At 43.7% G+C, this 11,909-nt stretch overlaps 1 pseudogene; it reads right to left on the bottom strand.

Annotated features, from left to right (window-relative positions):
- Positions 1-5,886: 5,886 nt before the first annotated feature.
- On the bottom strand, positions 5,887-9,715 carry LOC136482772 (disease resistance protein RGA5-like; annotated as a pseudogene).
- Between the last annotated feature and the right edge of the window lie 2,194 nt (positions 9,716-11,909).

The raw sequence follows: 11,909 nt of genomic DNA on the forward strand, positions 1-11,909 counted from the left end.
CATCAAGTTATCCTGTGTTGCATGTTTTAAATATTTTATATATTTGTAACACACTTCTGCCCAATCTAGATTGATATTGTTCGGCCCTCTTCTATGGTTTTATTCGTGCTTCAATGATCATTACTTTCATATTACCTTTGCAAATAAATAACATGCTCATAATGGCTGAATTATTTTAATCTAGATTGTCACATGTTGTGGGTTCATGCATGTTAATTACGTTTAAGCTTTGACGAAACTAGGTGTCGTGCGGCAGATGCAGGTTTTAGATTGGCTTAATCGTGTTTATTTGCACGTTCCTTCTTCATGGACCCCAACTCGGCTGGATTGCTGAGCTTGGATATGCATTAACGCATAATCATTTTCATTTGTTCAAACATGTCTTCCCATGCACAGGCATTCGGCAATCGGATCTTTACGTGTGTTCATCTTACGATTAGCCGAATGGTTTATAAACTTGTTGGCAGACAGCTTCCTATAGCTGTATGTCGTTGTAAGTGGCTTCAGGGCCGTATATACGGAACTGTCTGGTCTCACCCGACATGTTCCGGTTTGGCTTTTAACTGTTTTATCCCTTGTTAGTTTCTTCAGGTCAAACTGACTGGCACGTTTCCGGATCACGAAGCACCCGGGCACCCGATTGAAGCCACGCTTTCCGGCTTGCTGTGTGTGAGGCACAGTGCGTCACATTTTGTGTCAACACTTTGTCAGATAAAGAAATGATCAAAATAAAAGTTATAGATCTTGATGAGTTATACAACTTTGGTATTCGTCACTTTTTCAGCTCAAAAACATTTAGTGGTTGAAAATCTCGTTTGAACTTGTCATTTTTTTAAATTTGAAAATTTGAAGTGCTCAAACTTTGACAAATGAAATTTTATAGTAATAAAGTGGATATTCAAATAGAGTCATCTGGATGTTGCAAAGGGTAGTCTCACACACATGCATAAAATATAGTCTCATACACACGTACATAAATATATAGTCTCAAACGCATGCATAAATGAAGTCTTACAAACACACACTTACACAAACACTCCACGTTCAACAACTAGCTAGCCCGCTGTAACGACTTTCCCTTTGACACCTTTTCGTTCCCATGGCATTATGTCTTTGGGGAGGTTTTTTTTCACAACACTGATCTTCTTAGGAAAGTCTATGAATAGCGGCATCTCATCGTACTTATTCTAAGCTTCAACATCATCCACGCCATTGACTCCAATAATGTGTTGTTTCCCAGAGGCAACCACGTGCTTTGTCTTCTTCTTCGGGGGAAGGTTACTTTATGGGTCAGACATATAGAAAACCTGTGCGACACGTGAAGCGAGCACCCAAGGGTCATCTTGGTAGCCTAGATTCTCGAGGTCCAGGACTCTTAATCCGATCTCGTTCAGTTGGTGTTGTTTGATCTAGTGGCATCGAAACAGGGCCACCGTTATATCCCTTCCATAGTCAAGTTCCCATATCTCTTCAATGATGCCAAAGTATTGGATCTTTCACCCTAATCCATCGAGAGCCTCTATTCGAACGCCGCTGTTTTGGTTCACATATTTACTATCCTTTGCGTGGGTATAGTACGTGTACCCATTGATGTCATAAGCATTCCAAGATGTCACTTGTCTCGATGGCCCCTTCGCCAACCTACTGATGGTAATAGAGTCTATGGTTTCTTTAGGCGGTATGTTTTGGTCCTTCAACCATGTAGTTAGTCGTTGCTTGTGCTGTTTCATGACCCAATCATCCGAACGGCCATTTCTCTCCGCCATAATGATAGCCAAGTGTTCATCAATATATGGTTGCATCAGTTGTGTACTCTGCAAGACACTGTAATGCGCCCGACTCACCTCTTTGTAATCATGGACGATGAACACTTTTCTACCACTGGTGCCCTTCCTAGCTAGCCTACCCTTATGACGAGAATCGGGTTTACCAATCCCTTTCTGTACTTTTAGGTACTCTTGACAGCACTCGACGACTTCTTCAGTACTGTAATCCTCTATCATGGAGCCCTCTGGGTATGCTCGATTATGCACGTATCGACTTAAAACCGACATGAGCCGCTCATATGACCACATTTCATGCAAGTAGCAAGGGCCAAGCGCCTGTATCTAATGAACCATGTGAATCATGAGATGTTGCATTATATCAAAAAAAGCAGGAGATAAACACATCTCCAGTTGGTTTTGTGTCTCCACCACAAATTCATGTAGGTCACTCAGCTCTTCCTTGCCAATCGTCTTCTGTGAGATCTTCGAAAAGAAGTAGCACGTGCGGGTGATGGACATTTTTAAGAACTCTGGCTTTATAGCCCTGATTGCAATAGGTAGAAACACTGTCAGCATCACATGGCAATCGTGAGCCTTGCAGTGTGTTATTGACAAGTCCTTCATCGACACTAGCTTCTTCACATTTGCTGAAAACCCAGTTGGGACTTTGATCCCCCTCAGGAAAGTGCATATAGCTCTCTTCTCGTCTGGTGTTAGGTTGAAGCACGCCGTGGGCAGAGTGTATTTTCCATTAGCCTCAGGTACCGGGTGAAGCTGTGGCATCACGTTTAGCTGCACCATGTCTTTCCGTGCTTTTAGACCATCCTTTGACTTGCCTGTGTCCATCAAGGTAGCAATGAGACTCTCAAAGACATTCTTCTGCACGTGCATAGCATCAATGGCATTGGGGACCTCCAAGTCTGGCCAATAAGGCAGATACTAAAAGAAGATCGATTGTTTCTTGAAAGGTACGCCTTCGACAGGAGGTGTGCTTCTATCTCTATTGGTCCCATCTAGATTCTTCTTTCCATAGACGACGCGTATGTTTTTCACCATTCTGTACACATATTCTCCGTTATGACGTCTCTCCGGAGGGGGTTCAATCTCCGGGGTGTTGTCATAAAATCTAAAGAATAATTTGCTGCGGTACTTGTGACTTGTCTTTAAGAAGCGTCGGTTCCTTAGGTAAACTATCTTCTTGGATGCATCCAAGTACACCCATGTAGTACCATCCAAGCAAACCAAGCATCCCATCTTCCCTTTGATCTGTCCAGACAAAGCAAACAGCGCGGGGTAGTCATTGGTAGTAACAAATATTATTGCTCTACATATGAAGTCCTCCTTTTGGAACGCATCGTACATCTGCTCCCCATGCCTCCATAGCCTCTCCATTTCTTTCATCAAGGGCTCGAGGAACACGTCTATTTCAATGCCTGGTTGTTTAAGGCCAGAAATAAAAATAGTGAGGAGAAGGTACTTTCTCTTCTGACACAACCATGTTGGAATGTTGTACATGGTCAAGATCACTGGCCATGTGCTGTGGTTGCTCATCCTCTCATTGAAGGGATTCATTCCATCGGTGCTCAGGCCAAACCGTACATTCCTTGGGTCATCGCTGAATTCTTTGTGCTTCTCATCAAACCTTTGCCACTGACTACAATCAGCCGGGTGTGCAATCTTATCATCATCCACCTTGCGCTCATTATCCCACCATGTCATGAGTGCGGCTTCTTTAGGGTTTAGGAACATACGTCTCAAGCGATCGGTCACTGGCAGGTACCACATTACCAGGGTAGGAATTCTTCTCTGCTTTGCATCGTTGCCTAATGGAGTGTCCTCTGGGGGCTGAGATTCTTGTACCACCTTTTTTGTACCCTTCTTATTCCTCTTTTTCCCCGTGGATGGTTCGTCCCCACCGTAAAGGTCATTGTTCTTGTACCGGCCGGCCCCGCCGGGGACATTTATCCAATGACTTGAAATTTTCGCCACGAAAAAGTATACAGTGGTTGGGGCATGCATGTATTTTTTCAACCCCCATTGTCAATGGATTTATGACCTTCTTCGCTTGGTACGTGTTGGCGGGAACTGAGTTTGGTTGTGGCAGCACCCATGACAGGAGATGCAATAGATCATTGAAACTACAGTCTGACCAGCCGTACTTAGCCTTCCGGATGAGCAGCTCAAGCACAAAACGTAGTAATGTCCAATGTGTCAGACAACCCTTTTCAACACCATACACAGTCTCCTTCGATGCTTTTGTCACTCTTTCTAAATTTTCTATACCTTTCGGGCTATTTAGTAAAATCTCTGGTCCAAGGGTTCGAATCATGTCATCTAAATCATCTTCAACTCCGACACGTGCTCCACCATCATTATTGGCACCACATTCGTCGTTACCATCCCAACCACCAGCATCACCACCTTGTTCATTGCCAAACTCAAAATCCATTCGTGCATCAAGCTCTACTGAATATTGGGACACGGATTCTATGATTTCGTCGTCGTATTCCTCCTCATCCTCATCGTTAACAATAACCGTTTCACCATGATGAATCCACATTGTGTAGTCCTCAATAAATCCTCGCATAATCAAATGTGATATGATGATAGTCACATCTGTCCATACCATACGGTTTTTGCAATCTTTATAGGGGCAAATAATTGTATCATTATTCTCTTTCAATGTCGTTGCATGCTTCGTTGCGGCTTCAATAAATTTATCCTCCTCTTCACGGAAACCTGCCTTGAACCTTAACGAACCATACATCTAAGAGTTCCTGTACTCCATCTTTTACAACAGCAACAAAACAAACATTAAAGGACTACTTATTCAGATATATATAAAAATGAATCAAAGTAATAATTATTTGAGAATAATTGTATATACCTTAGATATATATGAATATAAATCTAATATAATTACATGAAGCATACAAACACACCATGGTAGAGAAAAATTAATTAATGGTCCATTTATCCACAAATAATTAAAATACATATTTATTGATTACAATAAACAATTTCAAAGACAACAATTAGCAATAATTATATTTAACCCAATATCTTTCATACAAACCCTAGTCCAATTTTATCAAACATAAATTTACAAAAACGAAATTAATAAAAAAATCAAACCCTAGATCTAGATCACATGCACATGAAACATCCATAAAACTAACTAATGGTTCACTAAAATCAAGAAACATGGACCAAATAATGGTATGATCTTGTTCCCCTCCCTAATTTACCCTAGTACATTTAAAAGTTGGGTCTAATTTGCTCATAAATAGCTCAAGCACCATAGAAGAGAGAGAAAAACAAAACTCTAATTACTCACTAACCAACCATTAAAACTTCAAAAAAAGTTTGGAATAGCATTTTCTTACCTTCTACAACCTCTCCATCAAAGGATTTGAGACCAAAACCTTCCCCCCCTTAGTATAGCAATTTTTGGGAGGTGCCCAAGGCCTCCCCACCTTTTTTCACGGGTTGGAGTGAGTGACCCGAGCAGGAAGAAGGAGCTGCATTTGTTTTATATGGGGGACATTTGTAGGGGCGGCTGGTGATTGAGCCGCCCCTACAAATCGGTGCTATAAATACGGGGCCATTTGTAGAGGCAGCTCAATCACTAGCCGCCCCTACAAATACCATTTCCAGGGGCGGCTGGTAATTGAGCCGTCCCTACAAATCAGACCCCATTTGTAGGGGCGGCTCGTAACACCAGTATTGTTCCGTTTGTAGGGGCGGCTGGTGTCTGGACACCCTAGCACGCCACTGTAGGAGCGGCTTCATCACCAGCCGCTCCTATAAAAAATTCGAACCGTTGCTAAAAATCATTTTCTACGTAGTGGTAGATTATGCATGCATTCTGTAGAAAAAAAAAGGAGTGATCGAGTACGTACATGCATTCAGTAAGGGACACGTAGAATCCAATCCAATCAATCAACCGCCTCTTGCGTCTTGCCTCAGCTTCTTGAAATAGCAACGGAAGAGTGGTTGGGGTGGTCAATCAACTGTCGCATCAGCTTGTCTTTCACTTTCACTTCCATCTCAATCAACTGTCGCATCAGCCCTTGTTTAGTTCGCGAAATTTGGATTTTGGGTTATCGTAGCACCTTCGTTTTTATTTGGCAAATAGTATCCAAACATTGACTAATTAGGCTTAAAACGTTCGTCTCGCAATTTCCCACCAAACTGTGCAATTAGTTTTTCTTTTCGTCTACATTTAATGCTCCATGCACGGGCCGCAAACATTCGATGTGACAGATACTGTAGCAACTTTTTGGATTTTGGGATCCAACTAAACAAGCCCTCAGCTTGTCTTTCACTTTCATTTCCATCTCCTCGTCGATCTTTTCCTTTCCTCCATAAAGACGGACAGACACACTCCGAAGGGACGGGAGGTGGTCCAAGGCTTAGCAAAATCTTGCAGGCTGATACAGTATTCAAAATCTTCAAGCCTGGGCATAGCTCCTCGTGGGAACATAGACGGCACAGTTTGAAAACCAAAGAATTTGCACACTCTTGCACATGGGAAGGCATCAGGGGTAACCATCAACCTTCCCAGCACTTGTATGTTGTTACCGGACACACGGACTTCCAGAATACGAAGAGCCTGCAGCATCCCGAGGACTTGGATGTCCTCCCTTCGCACCTGACCCACTGTAATATCCAGATAGGATAGGAGGAGAAGCGATCCAGGATTGATATATACATGTGGGCAACGAACTAGTTTGTCCAATACGAAGATAGGACAGGTTGCCTAGGGACTCCGGCGAACCTTCAAGATTCATCACCACGCCTTCTGAGAGTAGTACTAGCTTTCGGATCATTTGCAGTTTGCCTAGAGACTCCACTAAAGCTTTGCAAACATCACATCCTGCTTCCTTGTCCAATATTAGTTGGACAGTAAGGATCCTCAGTTGCGTCAGATGGCCTAGCTCTTCCGCAATGTGCGCAGAATCAACAATCAAATGGCCTAGCTCTTCTAAGGATGTTAGATTCCTCAATCCATTTGGCAGACGTATACGCAAATTAAGTTTTAGGCACATCAGTCGTCTTAGCCCAACAATACTCGATGGCAATTTTTGTATACGAGTTCCCCACAAGTTCAACGTCTGTAAAAGCTGTAGCTTCCCTATCTCTAATGGGAGCTCAGTAGCATAAGCAGATTTTCTAGCCCCAGATACCTTAGGTGAAATAAGTTCCCGACAAAACTCAAATTTTGATGGTCCCCGAGATTGCAATCTTCTAGATCCAGTACACGAAGAAGATGATAACATGAAAAGGATGGCATTGAATTAATTATATCACCATTGAAGATAGAAAGTGACCTTAGTTTTGGCATGTCCATTGTAGGCCAAGTAGCATTGTGGAGGGACAACCTGTGAACCTTGCTTCCCCAAGAAGGTGTCTTCTGCTTGGCATCACCTAATATAGTTGCAACAAATTTTTCTTCTCTTGACAGGGAACAAATGAGATCAAGCACCATATCATGGAGATGGCAAGCCAAAGGCATACCATCCACATCCATCTGTGCTGACTGGATCAGGCTTCGATTTATAAGCTCATAGAAGTAACTCTGTCCAAGCTCAAATAAACTTTGGCCCCCTTCTCCAGGTTGAACAAAATCTTCCGCTATCCACCTCCATATTAGCCGCCCACTGTTAATCTCATAGTCTTCTGGAAATACACTTAAGTATAATAAGCAGGTCTTCAGATGAGCTGGTAGATCATAATAGCTAAGAGATAATATCTTTCTCATGCTTTCCATATCAGAATTGCCTCCAAGTCCGGAACCAATAGACTCACAAAACTCAAACCACTCTTTTACATTTCCCAACTTATTTGCCAAAAAACTTGATGTGGTAATGATAGCTAATGGCACGCCTCCACATTTCTTAATTATGCCTTCAGATATTTCCACAAATTTTTTAGGACATTTCTGTTCAGAGCCAAATATTCTCCCGTAGAATAATTCTTTAGAACTCTCATTGGGAAGGGGTTCCATGCATGTTATAAGAACAACCAACTTTCATGGCAACATCATGCTTGCGGGTAGTTATGACTATTTTGCTTCCCAAGCTATTGTCATACAGAGCATATCTTATTATGTTCCACGATGGTACATCCCATATGTCATCAATAACAATGAAGTACCTATAAGCATGGAAATGAAGGAGTAATATAGTTTCATGAAAAATACATAATAACTCATTCAAGATTACACGAATTGTTGGATAGAGGGAAAACATTCGAAAATACTATCCAGGGATTAGATAAGAACAAAAAGAAATGAAAACTAAAATATTTAATTTTGTAATAGATTCAATCTGCAGGTTATAGATTTCTCAAATGATTGTTCAACTTGTAAAATAAATTAAAAGGCTCTAAGTAAGAATATGACTACCTCTTATCCTTGAGGAACTCTCGAAGTTCATCGATTAGCTGCCTTTCATTCAATATTGTCAAATTTAATTCGGTGGTGTAACGTTGCTTGTCCAGATCAATAAGAATGTCCTTTAAGACTGTTTTGTAGTCTGGATTCCGGCCAACAGGAACAAAAGCCTTGAAAAGGACATCCTGACTAAGATTCTCATACACAGCTTTAGCAAGAGTAGTCTTGCCTAACCCACCAAACCCAACAACAGAGACTATCTTCGTCTCCATGTCTTCCGCTACTGATGTCAGCAGTTTTGCAACCTTATCCCTTGGCTTTCCTATGCCCACCAGCTGTGACACTTTTGTGTACAGAGCCGAGATCCGTGGATCAATACTTGTTGTAGCAGCATGCTTGGCCACAAGATCATCGACCCTATACCTTTTACGCCGCTCTGTTATATCCTCAAGTTGCTTCTTGATATCTTTAATGGCGCAAGAAATATCATGTCGAGCCTTGCCCTTGCTGAACAGGTCTCCCATGTACTTCATGGCGTGCTTGAGCTTGCTCGGATCAGCCTGTTCTTGGCCGTCAACACGCACGAGGAAGGTGTCGAGTATATCTTCCATGTCGTAGGATGCCTCCCTGACCTCGCGTGCCCAGACCTTGTCCTGCTCGTCGAGCTGGTCCCATGGCACTGCCGCCACCTTGCGGAGGGCGGCGTGCATGCTCTCAAGCTCCCAGGAAAGGGACTGCACTTGTTCCCTAACGCCCTTCTGCAGCTTGTACTCGTCCTTGAGCAGCTCCAGCAGCTTGGAGGGGAGCAAGCTCAACGCACCCGTGACCAAGTCCATACTCAGGGGCTCACAAGATGATTAACCAATCACTATATTATGCTGGCATTTTGATAGGCTGCAAAGTTGTAGTGTGTTATGGGGATGCATGTCACCAAGTGCTTGTAGAGTTGTCTTGTGTGTTCCAGTTGCTATCCCCCTCCGCTTGTTTCTTTTCTTCATCAGTGCAACAACAGATCAAACTGAAACAAGTAAACGAAATTGAATGTTCGACCTGATCCGAAAAAAAGACTTAGGACAAATGTTTATAGTTCAACAACAAAGACTTGAACCTAATTAATATTTTTTTTTCGATCAATAACCTAATTAATAAAATTTGTTCAGCTAAGTAAGATGTTCTTGTTTCAGCTCAAAGTAGAAACATGCTTAGGAGTTAGGAGTGTTCTCCAAAAGAAAAAGCTTCAACTCACCAAGGAGGCCGTGGGAGGAGCTGGAGATGAGTTGCATGGATGGTCGGCTAAGACATGGAGCACGACCAGCATTATGGCCAGGGATAAGAGCCGCCGAGATAATAAAGACTTGAACCTAAAATTTGTTCGAAGCTAAGTAAGACGTTTCTGTTTCAACTGAAAATGGTAAGTATTTTTTTCCAAATGATGAGAAATGCATCTACTCGCTCACGACGGTTTAGAGCCCACCAAGCAGGCTGCGGCGAGCGATCCAGACACAGGACTTGCGTCGATGTGTGCCTGAGACCAAGAGCGCACGCGCCGGCTGAAAACACAAAGGGCATGCATTCCCTGGTTCCTATGCAAGCATCCTCTCTTATAGGCATCCACTTCCCGTCCATGTAATTGATGGAGAAAATTTTGCATTTTAATCCTTTTTGAAAACTTTTTTTTACAAATAGACCCCTGGCAAAACTTTTTCCGAAAATGGCCTGAAAGCTCGGCGTCTTAGGACCTCACGCGGAGGTACGAGACTCGGCGTTCCGTGAACTCACGCCGTGCCTTTTGCCACGTCAGCTAGGCCTCCGGTCGCTGCGTCCACCGAGGCAATGGGCCCGTTAGGGTCGGCGTTGGGTCAGTTAACGCCGAGGCCCATAGCTCGGCGCGGCCCGACTCAACGCCGAGATCTGGCCACTATAGCCGCGCCGCGGCCCCTTCTTCCTCCCCTTCTCCATTCTGTTCTTGCTCAGTTTCTTTTCTTTCTCTTCCCCTCTCACCTCACGAACCCCAAACCCCAAATGCAGCTGTAGGGAGGCCAGATCGAGGTTGTGGACGCTTCCCCGAGGTAATCCTCCATCCCCTCTTCCATTCTATCTGGTTAGATTCGGTTGCATTTGTGGTTTTTTGTTTGGATAGTAGGCTTGGTATGCTTTTTGATGTTATTTATGAAATGTATGTGTGAAATGATTGTAGGTATGAAATGTATGTTTATGTGGTATGGTAGCTTTGGTTGGTTTGCTGAGTTATGGTTAGGGTTAGTTGTTTAATGTTGTAGTAAAGAGGAAATGTTTTTTATATGTTTTTTGCTATAATTTAACAAGGTGTCCTTATTAGATTTGTGTTTTGCGTAGATGCGTAGGTACAAGTAGGAAAAGAGGGGTCATCCCAAATCCCTTTACTATGACGTGTCATGCAAAGATGCACTAGTCCCTCCAGAATTACCAGTTCCTATGTGTGATTGTGGCAAACCAGCTGGTGTTGATCAATCTAGGCACGAGGATACTGCTGCACAGGCCTACTACTGCTGCAGCGATTACCGTGTAAGCGAGCTTGTTGTTATGTTACTAATTTGCTAGTATTGTGTATTGTAATATACGGAGCTATTCACGGTGTTATGGTGAACCTTAGGATTGTGAGGCGTGCTATTTCTTTCAGTGGATCGATGGCCCCGACAAAGTTGACATGAGGTTCTTTCTTTTTTCTAAGTTGTGGGGGGCGGTTCCGCACGAGCAATTCAAGCGTTGGGTTCCACCACCTCCGGACCCTCCACCGTTGACGGCTGAGGAGAAGGAGGTCGCCACCACGAAACGGCTTGAGAACCCCGCACTTTGCAAATGCGGAGGTGCAGCTGAGGTTTATTCTAGCAAGGGTGTTCCCGAGTTTAGATGTGACAACAAGAACAGAGTAAGTAATTGTACGTTACCTCTGAACCATTGATTTGCAGTCTCCTGGATAACTAATGAATATGAACTTATTTGTGTAGTATGGGTCTCGAAAGTGCTTGTTCAGTGAGTATCTTTACGGAGCAAAGCCGCGTTGGCCCGAGAGAAAGGAGGATGCAGTGGACGCACCTATGGGTCGTGTTTGTCGACGTTGCCCATGTGGGGTTGTACAACTAAACAAAGCAATGCAACTAAATCTACACGGACAGAATGGAAGAGGGGATGGAGGATTACCTCGGGCGCGCGTCAGTAGACGAGATTCGGCCTCCTAGGTTGTCAGTTGGGAGTTAGGGTTCATGGGGCGGAGGGGGGAGAGAGAATAGATGGGGCAGGCAGTTTAGAATGGAGAAGGGAGGAAAAAGGGGGCCGCTGCGCGGGCTTAATTAAGTGCCCAAACATCGGCGTCGAGTCGGGCCGCGCAGAGGTATGAGCCTCGGCGTTAAGTAACGAAGCACCGACGTATGTGGGGCCCGGATCCTTAAACCGGAGTCCAAGCTGACGTGGCCAAATCTCGGCGTAAGTTGACACCACGCCGAGAAGCCGACCTCGGCGTCAGATCCTAAGACGCCGACCTTTCGGCCCATTTTCAGAATACGTTTTGCAGGGGGTCTATTTATAAAAAACGTTTTCAAAAAGGACCAAAATGCAAAATTTTCACTAATTGATGCAGAGGCAGCACATGTGCCATCCCAGTGACTGCACATGTACTACACCGACGACTTGACTCAGCTGCCGCAAGGGACGTCAAGATGCGTCCACACATCATTGCTCCTTTTTTAAAACCTTGTGCTGCTTTCCAT

This window comes from Miscanthus floridulus, chromosome 9, assembly GCF_019320115.1.
Source record: "Miscanthus floridulus cultivar M001 chromosome 9, ASM1932011v1, whole genome shotgun sequence".
Classification (NCBI taxonomy): domain Eukaryota; kingdom Viridiplantae; phylum Streptophyta; class Magnoliopsida; order Poales; family Poaceae; genus Miscanthus; species Miscanthus floridulus.